The following is a 12,197-nucleotide window of genomic DNA, read 5'->3' on the forward strand; positions in this document are numbered from 1 at the left end:
TTCCTTCTGTAATTTATTATTTCCCACTGATGGAGTTTCAAGCTGTTCTGTAGGCTTTTTGTTTGCTTGCTTGTTTTTTCTGGCTACTCCAAAAATGCTACGTTAAAATATAATTTTACACATGCCTTCATCTACTTGTATTTTGGGGATAGACTCCCCAAGTGAAAACACTGGGTTAAAAGTGATGAAACAAATCTTCACGTTCAATACATAGATGCAATTTGGTCTCCAAAATGTAACATTTCATAATCCTGCCCGCAACACTTTCTTGTACCCTTGTTGGCACAGGACCTTACCAACCATTTAAAGATTTTATCAACCATTAATTTTTTTTAAATTTTATTTTATTATGTTATGTTAGTCATCATACAATACATCATTAGTTTTTGATGTAGTGATCCACAATTCATTGTATCAAGCATATAAATTTTGTTCCTGATAACCTTGAAAAATGAAACAGTGCATTGTTCATACACTGACACCAAATCAAATTGTTATTCCAACTATATACATACTGAAATGTCCTAATTCTCCACTAATTTCACTAAACATTAAATTCTTATGGTTTTAAAATACAATTGCCAACAAATCCTCCTAGAATTCATATATTCCAAAAGAAAGACACTATACTGAAGATGCTCATCACGTCCTCCTCCCTTTCCCTACGTTCCCCTCTCAGACAACCTGTCCCATGAACAGCCTGATAACTGAGCAGTGGGACTGAGGGCACCTCTGATGGCACCAATTACAGGCTAAGTCCAAGCACAGCAGAACTCAATCTGCCAAGTGAGAGCAGAGATGAGAGTTCATGTGACCCCACAGCAGGCCAGGGAGAAGCTTCAGTCATTGTTTCTTTGATCAAAATGGTCATGCTAGGGTCTGCTTTCGTTGGCGTTTAACAAAATCCTGCACTCTTTCATGATAAAAACACTCAACAAACTAAACTAGAAGAAAATTAACTCAACATAATAAAAGCCATATATTAAAGCCCACGTCTAACATCATACTCAGCGGTGAAAAACTGAGAGCTTTCCCTCTAAGGTAAGTAATAAGGTAAGTAAGTAATGCCCATTCTTGAAACTTTTACTTAAAACTGTATTGGAAGTCCCAGCCAGAGCAATTAGGCAAGAAGGAATAAAAGGCATCCAAACTGGAAAGGAAGTGGTAAAACTGTCTCTGTTTACAGATACATGATCTTATATGTAGAAAACAGGAAGATTCCATGAAAAACCTATTAGAACTTATAAATATTCAGCAAAAGTGGTACAGTATAAAATCAACACACAATCTGTACAGTAGCAATGAACAATCTGAAGGAAATTACAACTACAATCCCATCTACGATAGCATTTTAAAAGAAAAAAAATAATCAGTAATAACCTTAACCAAGAAGGCAAAAGACTTGTACACTGAGAACTACAAAACATCGCTGAAAGTGATTAAACAAGTCACAAATAAATAGAAATACACTCTGTGTTCATGGACTGGAAGATTTAATATTGTTAAAAAGTCCATAACATGCTCAAAGTGGACTACAGATTCAACGCAATCCCTGTCAAAATGTCAGTGGCATTTTTTACAGAAATAGAAAGAACCGTAGTAAAATTCACATGGAATTTCAAATGACTCCAAATAGCCCAATCTTAACGGAAAAACAAAACAAAACACAACTAGAATGTTCACACTTCTTAATTTCAAAACATAGTATAAAGTGACAGTAATTAAAACAGCATGTTTCTGGTATGAAAATAGATTTACGGACCAACAGAACAGAATAGACAGAAATAAGTGCACGGCTACGTATATGATCAAACGATCTCTGACAAAGTTGCCAGAGCTACATAATGGGGAAAGGACAGTCTCTCTTCAACAAATGGTGCTGAGAAAACTGGATATCCACATGCAAAAGAATAAAGTGGGACCCTTCCATTAATACCATATACAAAAACTATCTCAAAATAGATTAAAGACCTAAACTTAAGACCTGAAACTATCAACTTGTAGAAGAGAGCATACAGGAAAAAATCTTGTAACGTTGGATTTGACAACAATTTTGTAGATATGACACCAAAGGAATGGGTGTAAAAAGCAAAAACAGACAATCGGGACTGTATCAAACTTGAAAACTTTGGCAGAGTAAAGGGAACAGCAAAATGAAGAAGCAACCTACAGAATGAGAAAATACCGCAAACCATATATCTAATAAGGCAGCAATATCCAGGATATATAAAGAACTACAACTCAGCAACAACAACAGCAAACCCCAAATAACCTGACTTAAAAGTGGGCAAAAGACTTAAATAGACATGTCTCCAAAGAAGAAACACAGATGGTCAACAAGCATGTGAAAAAGATGTTCACATCGCTCATCATCAGGGAGATGCAAATCAAAACCACAATGAGCTCTCACCTCACACCCATTAGGATGGTCACTTTAATGACAAACAAAGCAGAAAATAAAGTGTTGGCAACGGTTTGGGAAAAGTGGTACCCTTGTGCTCCATTGGTGGGGATGTAAAATAGTGTAGCTGCTACGGAAAACAGTATGAATGTTCCTCAAAAATTTAAAATAGAAGTACCATATGATCCAGTAAATCTCCCTTCCACTATATATATCCAATATGATTGAAAATGGGATCTCAAAGAGATATTTGCACACCTATGTTCACTGAAACATTATTCAGGATAGCCAAGAGGTGGAAACTAAAGGTCCACTGACTGATGGCTGGATAAAGAAAATGTGGTATATACATACAATGGAATACAGCTTTAAGATAGAAGGAAATTGTAAAACAGAAGGAAAGCCTGTCTTGAAAAAAAAATAAATATTGAGGATTTGCTCTAAAAGATTTCCAAACTCCAAAGAGTCAGTAATAATAGTACTGAAATACAGATAGAGAAGTCAATGGAACAAGATCAAAAGGCCAGAGATAGTCTTTCTCAACCAACCAGCCTCCCCGCGGTCCTCCCTCTCCTCCTATAGCAGCAGTAGATAGTCAGTATTGGGAGGATACTGCCTTGATCTGGTTACACTTCCGATGACTGGTTATACTTCCAAATAAAAAAAATTTCAAGGTAACAGGAAGTCTAAGCATAAACGCCACCATCTCTCTCTTTCTTGCACAGATTATCTGAATATGTTCATTTCTGCCACTCCTACGTATCCAGCGAAGGAGAAAAAGAAAACGTAAGAATTAACTTGGACATCATTTTTATTGTCAACGTAAAGGAGGTGGCATTATTAATTAAATAAAGGTGTGGTAGTCCAGTAGTAATGAAGGTTGTTAATGATGACCTAAATCCATGAATAAATCTTACTAGACACACAATATACACTGAGTTAAAGCATGTGTTTTAGGTGCTGTTCTGCTTCTTGGGACACGCGGAGGCAGCAGGACTGGGCTGAGAGTCTCCTTTCCCCCCTTCAGTTCCTGTGGACTCTGCACTGTAATAAAAGAAGCCGCTCTTTGCTGTGACACCAATTTGCTAATCTTTTTCACCACCATACTATATACCAACTTTTATGACCCGTGTGTATTTGCATAAGCAATCAATACTCAGCAGCCTCCAAAACTCTCTAGCTGGGCATGAAGCTCATTCATTCATTCATTCATTCATTCACATTTTAAACAAACCTTGCTCTAAACTATCAAGTGCCAGGTACTCTGCAAAGAATCAAATAAAACATCTCATTCTCTTTCTCTTCTAGGGATATCTTCTGTCCTCCTATCCTTGAAATGTTCAAGTTCCTCAGGCTAGGCCCTAGTTTCCTCCTTTCCTTTTAGACTCTTGCCCTCAACATTCTCTCCTTTTTTTTACTGTGGTAAAACATACATAACATAAAGTTTACCACTTCATCTACTTTTTTCAATAAACAGTTCAGTGCATTAAGTGTGTCCACATTGTTGTGCACTCTCCGTTCGTGTGTATCCCTGATGGCCACGTCAGTGCCCATCTTTAGATCTCTTATCTAAAGGGATAGCATATCCTTCAGGTTTCTCTTAGGTGCAAGTGACAAAAACCAACTGTAGCTAATTAAATAGAAAAGGACTTCACTGAACAGATTTGGGGTAACTTGGAGAACCTTTGTAGAGAACTAGAGAAGCATGCTTGGGGGCTCGATATCTATATATCCTCTCCCCATCATGATGCAGAATTGGGCCCATAAAAATACCACTGCTGTTGCCAGTGGAGCTGGCCCAGATCCTTCCGCTTACACTGCCGTCGGCATGCCCGCCTCTGGGGAACTACTGCTAGACCCACACGTGCGGGAGCCTCTGAGATCTGTATCTGGCTGCTCACCGCACCTGCCCGCACTAGTGTGGTTGTCTACGGCCTTCCTTTTCTGTGTCACACCTCTCCACCTCCACGTCTGGAGCAAGTGTGTCTGGTCGACAAAGTCTGGGTCACATCCAGGACCTGCATCTTTGCTGTGAGAGGAGCATCCCACACTGAGAGACCAGCTCTGACTCGTCCGATAGAACTGCCAAAGGACAGGTGCTGGGCAGTGAAAAGAATGAAAAATGCTCATCATTTTGCTTTCTAGGCACTTCAAACTCATTATAAAGTTAACTTGATCTCCTGGTCTTTCTGTCAAAACTTTCCTGTGCTCTCCTAATCATCCAGGTATTAAAGGCAGAGATAGAGAACTATTCATTCTGTATCCTCCCACAGGCCTCCATCAGCTTTATCCCAAGCGTATCTTGAATCCATCCAATTCTCTCCAGATCCAACACTTATCATTTGAATCCAAGGCTTATTACTTAGACTATTCCTAAATGTTCTCACCCATTCTAACAGCTTTATTGAGATAATTTACGTGCACCACTACTCACCCATTTAAAGGTGCAATTCAATGACTTGCAGCATTTTCACATAGTTGAGATACAGATAGATAATAATCTATTTTAGAACATTTTCTCCACCCCCAAAAGAAACTCAGCAGTCACTCCCCACTTCCCCTCAGTGCCCCTTTTGGATAGACATTAATCTACTTCTTGTCTCAATAGAGCTGCCTAGTTTGGACACTGCAAATGACTGGAATCATATAGTACAGTTGAACCTTGAACAATGGGGGTTAGGCATGCTGACCTGTGACACAGCTGAAAATTCATGTATAACTTTTGACTCCCCAAAAACTTAACTACTAATAGCCTACTGCTGACCAAAAGATAATAGTCAATTAATATATATTTTGTATATTATATGTACTATATACTGTACTGCTACAGTAAAACTAGAGGAAAAAAGTGTTAAGAAAATCTGAACAGAAAATACATATACAGTATTATACTGTATTTACATTTTTAAAAATCTGTGTTCACTGCAGTTCAAACCTGTGTTGTTCAACGGTCAACTGTATATAGTCTTTTGTGACTAACTTCTTTCACTTTGCATGTTTTCAAGGTTCCTTCATGTTGCATCTAGCAGTATTTTATTTCTTTTTATTGCAGAATAACAGTACATTCACTGTATGGATATATCACATTTTACTTATTTAATCATCATTTAAATGGACATTTGGATTGGCACCACTTTTTTTGCTATTATGAATAATGCTTCAATGAACAATCATGCACAATCACATTTTTGTGTGAACATGTATTTTTCAATTCTCTCGGATATATATCCAGGAGTGTAAACCCTGGGTCATGTTAACTCCATCTTTAACATTATATGTACCGCTAGACTGTTTTCCAAAGTGTCTCCTCCATTTTACGTTCCCACGGGCAATGTGAGTGTTTACAACTTCTCCACATTCTTGCTGACACTTGCTGTCGCCATCTTTGATTATGTCCATCCTAGTGGGTGTGAAGTACTATCTTACTGTAGTTCTGATTCACATTTCCCTTATCACTAATGACATTGAGCATCTTTTTATGTGCTTATTGGCCACCTGTGTTCTTCTTCAGAGCGTGTTTTCAAATCTTTTCTATATATGCAAACTCCATTTACCTAGTTTTTTCTTTTGCCACCTGTGTTTTGATATCATACCTGAGAAACGATTGCCTAATCCAAGGTCACAAAGATTGTGGCTATGTTTTCTTCTAGACCTTTGCTCCATTTTGAGTTACTTTTTATATGGTGTGATGTAGGAATCCAGATTATTCATGGGGATATCCAGTCAACGCACCCATTTGTTGAAAAGACTGTCCTCTCAATAATGAATTATCTTAGTACTGGTGCCAAAAATCAATTTTGGGGGCGATACACAATCCAATCCACGACACTATCATGTTTGAATTATTTATTAATAGTGCATAGATATAAAATGGATTTTTGCACCTTGATCTTGAATCCTGAAACCTTGTTGAACTCATTAGTTCTGATCTTTGTGGCTTCCTTAGGATTTTCTATATAGAAATCATTTCATTTATAAACAGATCTAGTTTTACTTCCTCCTTTCTGATCTGGCTACCTTTTATTTTATTTTCTTGCCTAATTGGTCTGCATAAAACCTCCAGTATAATGTTGAATAAAAGTGGCAAGAGTATATATCCTTGTGTTGTTCCTGATCTTGAGGAGGAAGGCTTTCAGTCTTTCACCTTTAAGTATGATGCTAGGCGCAAGTATTTTGTAAATGCTCAGTACGGGCTTAAGTTTCCTTCTATTCTTAGTTTGTTGAGTGCTTTTCATCAAGAAGGTGTGTTGAATATTGTCAAATGCTTTCTTCTGTTCATATAGCATTATGGACCGAATTGTGTCCTCCAGAAATTCCTATGTTGAAGCCCTAACCCCTCAGTGTGACTGCATTGGGAGATATGGCCTTTAAAGGGATAGTTAACAGAGCACCTCGGTGGCTCAGTTGGTTAAGCGGCTGACTCCTAATTTCAGCTCGGGTCATGATCTCAGGGCTGTGAGTTCAAGCCCTGCATCAGGCTCTGTGCGAGGCACGGAGCCTGCTTAAGATTCTCTCTCTCCCTCTCCCTCTGACCCTCCCCCACTGCTCTCTTAAAAAAAAAAAAAAATCCTTAAAGGGATAAAGTTAAATATGGTCATAATCGTGGTACCCTAACTTGATAACTGGTGTCCTCATAAGAAGAGACAGAGATCTCTTTCCATCTACTCACAAAAGAAAGGCCACGTGAGGACACATCAAGAAGGAGGCCATCTACAAGCCAGTAAGAGAACTCTTACCAAAACCCAAATTTGCTGGCTTCTTGATCATAAACCTCTAGCCTGTGAGAAAGTAAATCTGTTGTTTAAACCACAAATCTGTATTTTGTTACAGCAGCCCAAGCAGACTACTATATATAGTGTATTGTATTAATTCAGATTTGTTCGTTTTTAAAGATTTTATTGATTTATTTGACAGAGAAAGAGAGCACAGCAGGGGGAGTGGCCGGCAGAGAGAATGGGAGAAGCAGGCTCCCCATGGAGCAAGGAGCCCGACGCGGGGCTCGATCCCAGGACCCCGGGATCATGACCTGAGCCGAAGGCAGACGCTTAATGACTGAGCCACCCAGGCCCCCCTCTTTGTTTTTTTAAAAGATTTTATTTATTTGAGAGAGAGAGAGAACGTACGAGCACGAGCAGGGGAGGGGCAGAGAGAGAGGGAGAAGCAGACTCCTCACTGGGCAGGGAGCCCGACGCGGGGCTCGACCCCAGGACCCTGGGATCATGACCTGAGCCGAAGGCAGATGCTTAACGACTGAGCTACCCAGGCGCCCAGCACTTTGTGTTTTATTTAAGAAATAGTTCTCTACCTTAGGTCATGATAATACTCTTCTTTTTTTTTTTTAAAGATTTTATTTATTTGACAGAAAGAGACACAGTGAGAGAGGGAACACAAGCAGGGGGAGTGGGAGAGGGAGAAGCAGGCTCTCCGCAGAGCAGGGAGCCCGACATGGGGCTCGATCCCAGGACCCTGGGATCATGACCTGAGCCGAAGGCAGACGCTTAACGACTGAGCCACCCAGGTGCCCCTACATTGATTCAGATTTTAAACCAACCTTGCATTCCTGTGATAAAGATCACTTGGTCTATGGTCCATAATCCTTTCATATTTTGCTAGATTCAGTTTGCTAGGATTTTGTTGAGGGTTTCTGCACCTATATTCATAAGGAGATGCTTTTTCCATAAAGGGTATTGGGATAACTGGCAAAATATGAATGGGATCTGAGAATTAGGTAATCTACTGTGTTGATTTCTTGTTTTTAATGGTTGCATTATGAGTATGTATGCAGGAGAACATGTTTAGCAAAAACACATTAAAATATTCAGAAATGATGGGGCATTAGCTCGGGAATTTACTTTCAAATGGTAGAGAATAAAGAAAGGGCGAATGCAGAATTGAGAGACTAATATCTCCAGAGGAAGAAAAGGTTCAAACAGGAAGGGGGAATTCAACAGGATGCCATAGGGCTCTTTAATTTTGAGGATAGTAAATTAAAAAAAGGGGGGATGCTATTTTCTGTGCCACATTATAATCTAGGTGTGTACTTTTCTCACATGCCAAGATCATTCCTCCACTGCATTTTCCCAAAGCTCAGTAGGAGATAAGAACACACTTTGCTAAAATGACCTTCTTATGAACTATTCCTCAGGCAGATTTGCCCTCAGCCTTTTTTCTCTTCCAGTTCTACTCATAATAAATAAGAATTAAAGGGCAGTGAGTTACTCAATATATTTTCTTACATTTTAGAGGCTCTAAGCCACAATTATTCTAATAAGGGAAACAAATTATACTCTTAGAATGCAAATGGTTTGTATTTTAGATTAGCTCCCCCTTAGAAAATGGAAGACAAGTAATTAGGGTATGCAAAATACATATACCAAATATGAGGTCAAACTGAGAAAAACTGGTCTTCACAGGACAATTCTATTAGGACCTATAGGAAAACTGTCTAGAACGTACAGTTCTTCAAGAGTATATGAAAATGTTTAATTCACCCTTCAAGAAAAGCTTCTATTTTTTTTAATGGAAAAAAAAGTATAAAACATGATTAGCCACCGACCCCAACTACCTGGTATTCTAGTAAACGAAGTATGTCATGTAAACTAATGTTTCTGTGTTTCAATCATAAAAACATCACTTAACTCGGCTGTGACCTTTATAATCATCTTAACTTCAATACCTAGGTTAACTTTGCAGTGCACACTGCAGCCTTTCCAAGCTTTTGAGAGGACACAGGGATACAGAGACTACTAAAAGTTCTAGCGTCTTCTGCTCTTGCAGATAATGTCTCTGGAGTGCAAAGGTATCTACATATATTTTCCATCAATATTATCATACATTGGAGTACTTGTTATATCCAAGGGATATTTTTCATTCATCTGATATTTACTGAGTTCCAGCTATGTGTCCAAGGCAATGAGGAGAGATGAGAACTGTGCCCATATTCACAAAGTTTAGTCTACTGGATGACACTGTATACTTGATGTTTGTGTGTCTGTAATTCACAATGTTGATGATGAAAATGCTAGATGCCCAAGTAACAGATAATGGTGAAATATAGTAAAAGACTGGAAGGGATTTTAGCAATACTATATCAATGGTCATTCAACTTGAGGTCTGCTTTTGAGTGAGAACTACAATTGTTTACCAACTGTCTCCAGAGATTTTGAACTTGCCCCTGTGCTTTCCCCTAACCCAGTCTGTCTTGTGTTTAGAGGCCTGCATCATCACTATAGAGGAGCCTTGAACTCATTAAACATCAAGGAATATGTCCTGGGAATAAAGGCCACAAAAAAAAACCCCACAAAAAACGAAAAATGAAAAACCAAAAACCCAAACAATATGCCACATTAAGTGCATATCTTATTGGTTTAAAAAAAATAATAGGAATCATGATAACTTTTTAAAAAGGGAATTACAGGTACATGATTAAAAATATAACGGAAGGTAATAGAACTCGGACATAAACCATCACCCAGAGGAGAAATCCCATGACAAGGGATCCTGTGGCCTTCCACTAGTGTGCCTGCTGACTCTGTGGTCCTTCTTTCTTACCCTATACCAGATCCACTAGTTCCTGCCAGGCTTAGTGATCACATATGATCTCTGTTCCATACCCTCCCTCTGTGTTGTCTCTTTTTAAGTGTGTTTTCACCTTTGTCTCTTTCCTGTGCTCAGCTTAAGTTAGATCCTGCACGGGGCATATGTCCTGCATAATTATTGCTCCCCCTGCCCACCTCTGAAGGGTGATTTAATCACACAGGCAACTTCTGATGTTTCTACTTTAATCACTGGCTAAGGTGTGTGTGTGTGTGTGTGTGTGTGTGTGTGTGTTTACCTTTGCTTACAGGTTCTGTTGCTATTCTAGATCTAAGTCTTTAAGAAATATAAAATATTACATTAATCGCCTTTGTGCATCTTCGTTCTTAGAGAAGGAAAAGTGTGGACTAACTTCAGCGAGCACACGCCATACAGAAAACACGCTTAGCACTACAAGGTGCTTAGCACTGTGCTAGGTGCTATGTCAGACACAAAGAAATCACATGGCAACCTGCCACATCTTGGTTTATTTCACAAAGCCAAGACATACAAAAGGGAAATTAAGACAGTGCGCAACAAAGAACTGAATTGAATATAATCGAGTACCAAACTACAAAAGTTAGTGAGTGCCACAGATCTTCAGAAAGGGGAGAAACTATTCCTAGAGCCACTCTGAGTTTGGGTTATGGGTGTGGGAGCCTAGCGAGGTGAAAGGGCATTCGATCTAGAGGTTAAAGCACGGTGCGTAAGTAAATGCACAGAAGAGAAATGAGTTTGATTCAGGAAAGAGAGGGAGTAGCCACCTTTTAGAAGCATACGGTTAAGTTTACCTTGTGAAGGACCCTATAGACCCAGAAGTCTGACTTTTTTCTGACTTTGATCTAATGAGAAATGCAGTCATAACTGCCCTTTGGTGGAGAAAGGTGTGGCGTTGTTTTGGCAAGTTAGAACAGGACAAAGATCAAGGAGTGAAGCTCAGTGAAGTTAGAAACCAGTTCACTGACTTGTTAATTTTAGCCATTTTGACTGGTGTGAGGTGGTATTTCATTGAGGTTTTGATTTGGATTTCCCTGATGCTGAGCAAAAGAAAGAAAGAAACCAGTTCACTGACTATTTAGTCATCAAGAATAAATGTCAAAAAGGAGTCAGAACAATACTTGGTATGTCATAATCATTCAGTAAAAGTGCTAGCTATTATAAAATAATGTCAGGGACTAGTATGGTAAGGCTGGGGAAATAAACAGTAAGATATATTTCAAAAGTATCTGTTGCACAACAGGAGGAAGATGGATGCCCATATTTTTTGAGCTTTGCTTATCTATCAAGGGCTGAACAAAGAGAATAAATCTTACCAGGTTAACTTCTAGATCTTCCACAGAAACACATTTAAATGCTTTGGGGAAATGTGGTTTGTTGTGTAATATTCTTAATTTTTGATCTATAGCCAATTTTTTGGAAGTGTTCCTAACGAGTAAATTACTCTTGAGCAGATTACTCAAAGGTCTGTTGTGGGGGTTCAATGATCATTAACACGCTCTACACTTGGGTATTACACTTGCAGGTATTCAGAAAATGTCTTTCCCTCCCTTTTCTTTGATAAGGTAACTTATATTCTCTAACCAGACCCACCTGTTCATGACTTTTAGCATGTAACAGAATGTAAAGCAAGAGTTGGAGAGTGAAATAGGAATGTGAAAAAATCTTTTTTGAAAACAAGAACTAGTAGTCTAAAAAACTACTTTCTCTTGGGATTCAGGTTGGCGGTCTTTGAGGAAAGTACATGGGAGATCTCACCTCCCACATCCACCAGTGGAAGGGTGGTCTCCAATAAGTGAACTCTTCATCTCCACTTGCAGGGAGCCATTTAAAACGGTTTGTCATACATTTCCTATCATCCAACTGGTTCTGACACTATTGAAGCATGTGAGTTTCTTGTCAGGGAAAGCAAGCTACAGACTCTTAAAGACTGAATGAGTATCAGGCCATTTTAAATCATTCTAAACTATCAACTCCACAGTAATGGGAGGGAAAAAAGACCAGAATTTTGTGAGAAGGCACTTTATGAAATCTGAAGGCAACAGGCCTATGAACAGTTAAAATGTACTCATTCCTAGATTCCTTTAACTAATCAAATGCTTTGGGGCCTTATTCATTCATGTGAATGAATAGGTTCATATATAGAAAATATTTACAGGGCGCCTGGGTGGCTCAGCTGGTTAAGCATCTGCCTTTGGCTCAGGTCATGATCTGAGGGTCCTGG

This window comes from Mirounga leonina, unplaced genomic scaffold (assembly GCF_011800145.1).
Source record: "Mirounga leonina isolate KUSES-001 unplaced genomic scaffold, KU_Mleo_1.0 Mir_127, whole genome shotgun sequence".
Lineage (NCBI taxonomy): Eukaryota > Metazoa > Chordata > Mammalia > Carnivora > Phocidae > Mirounga > Mirounga leonina.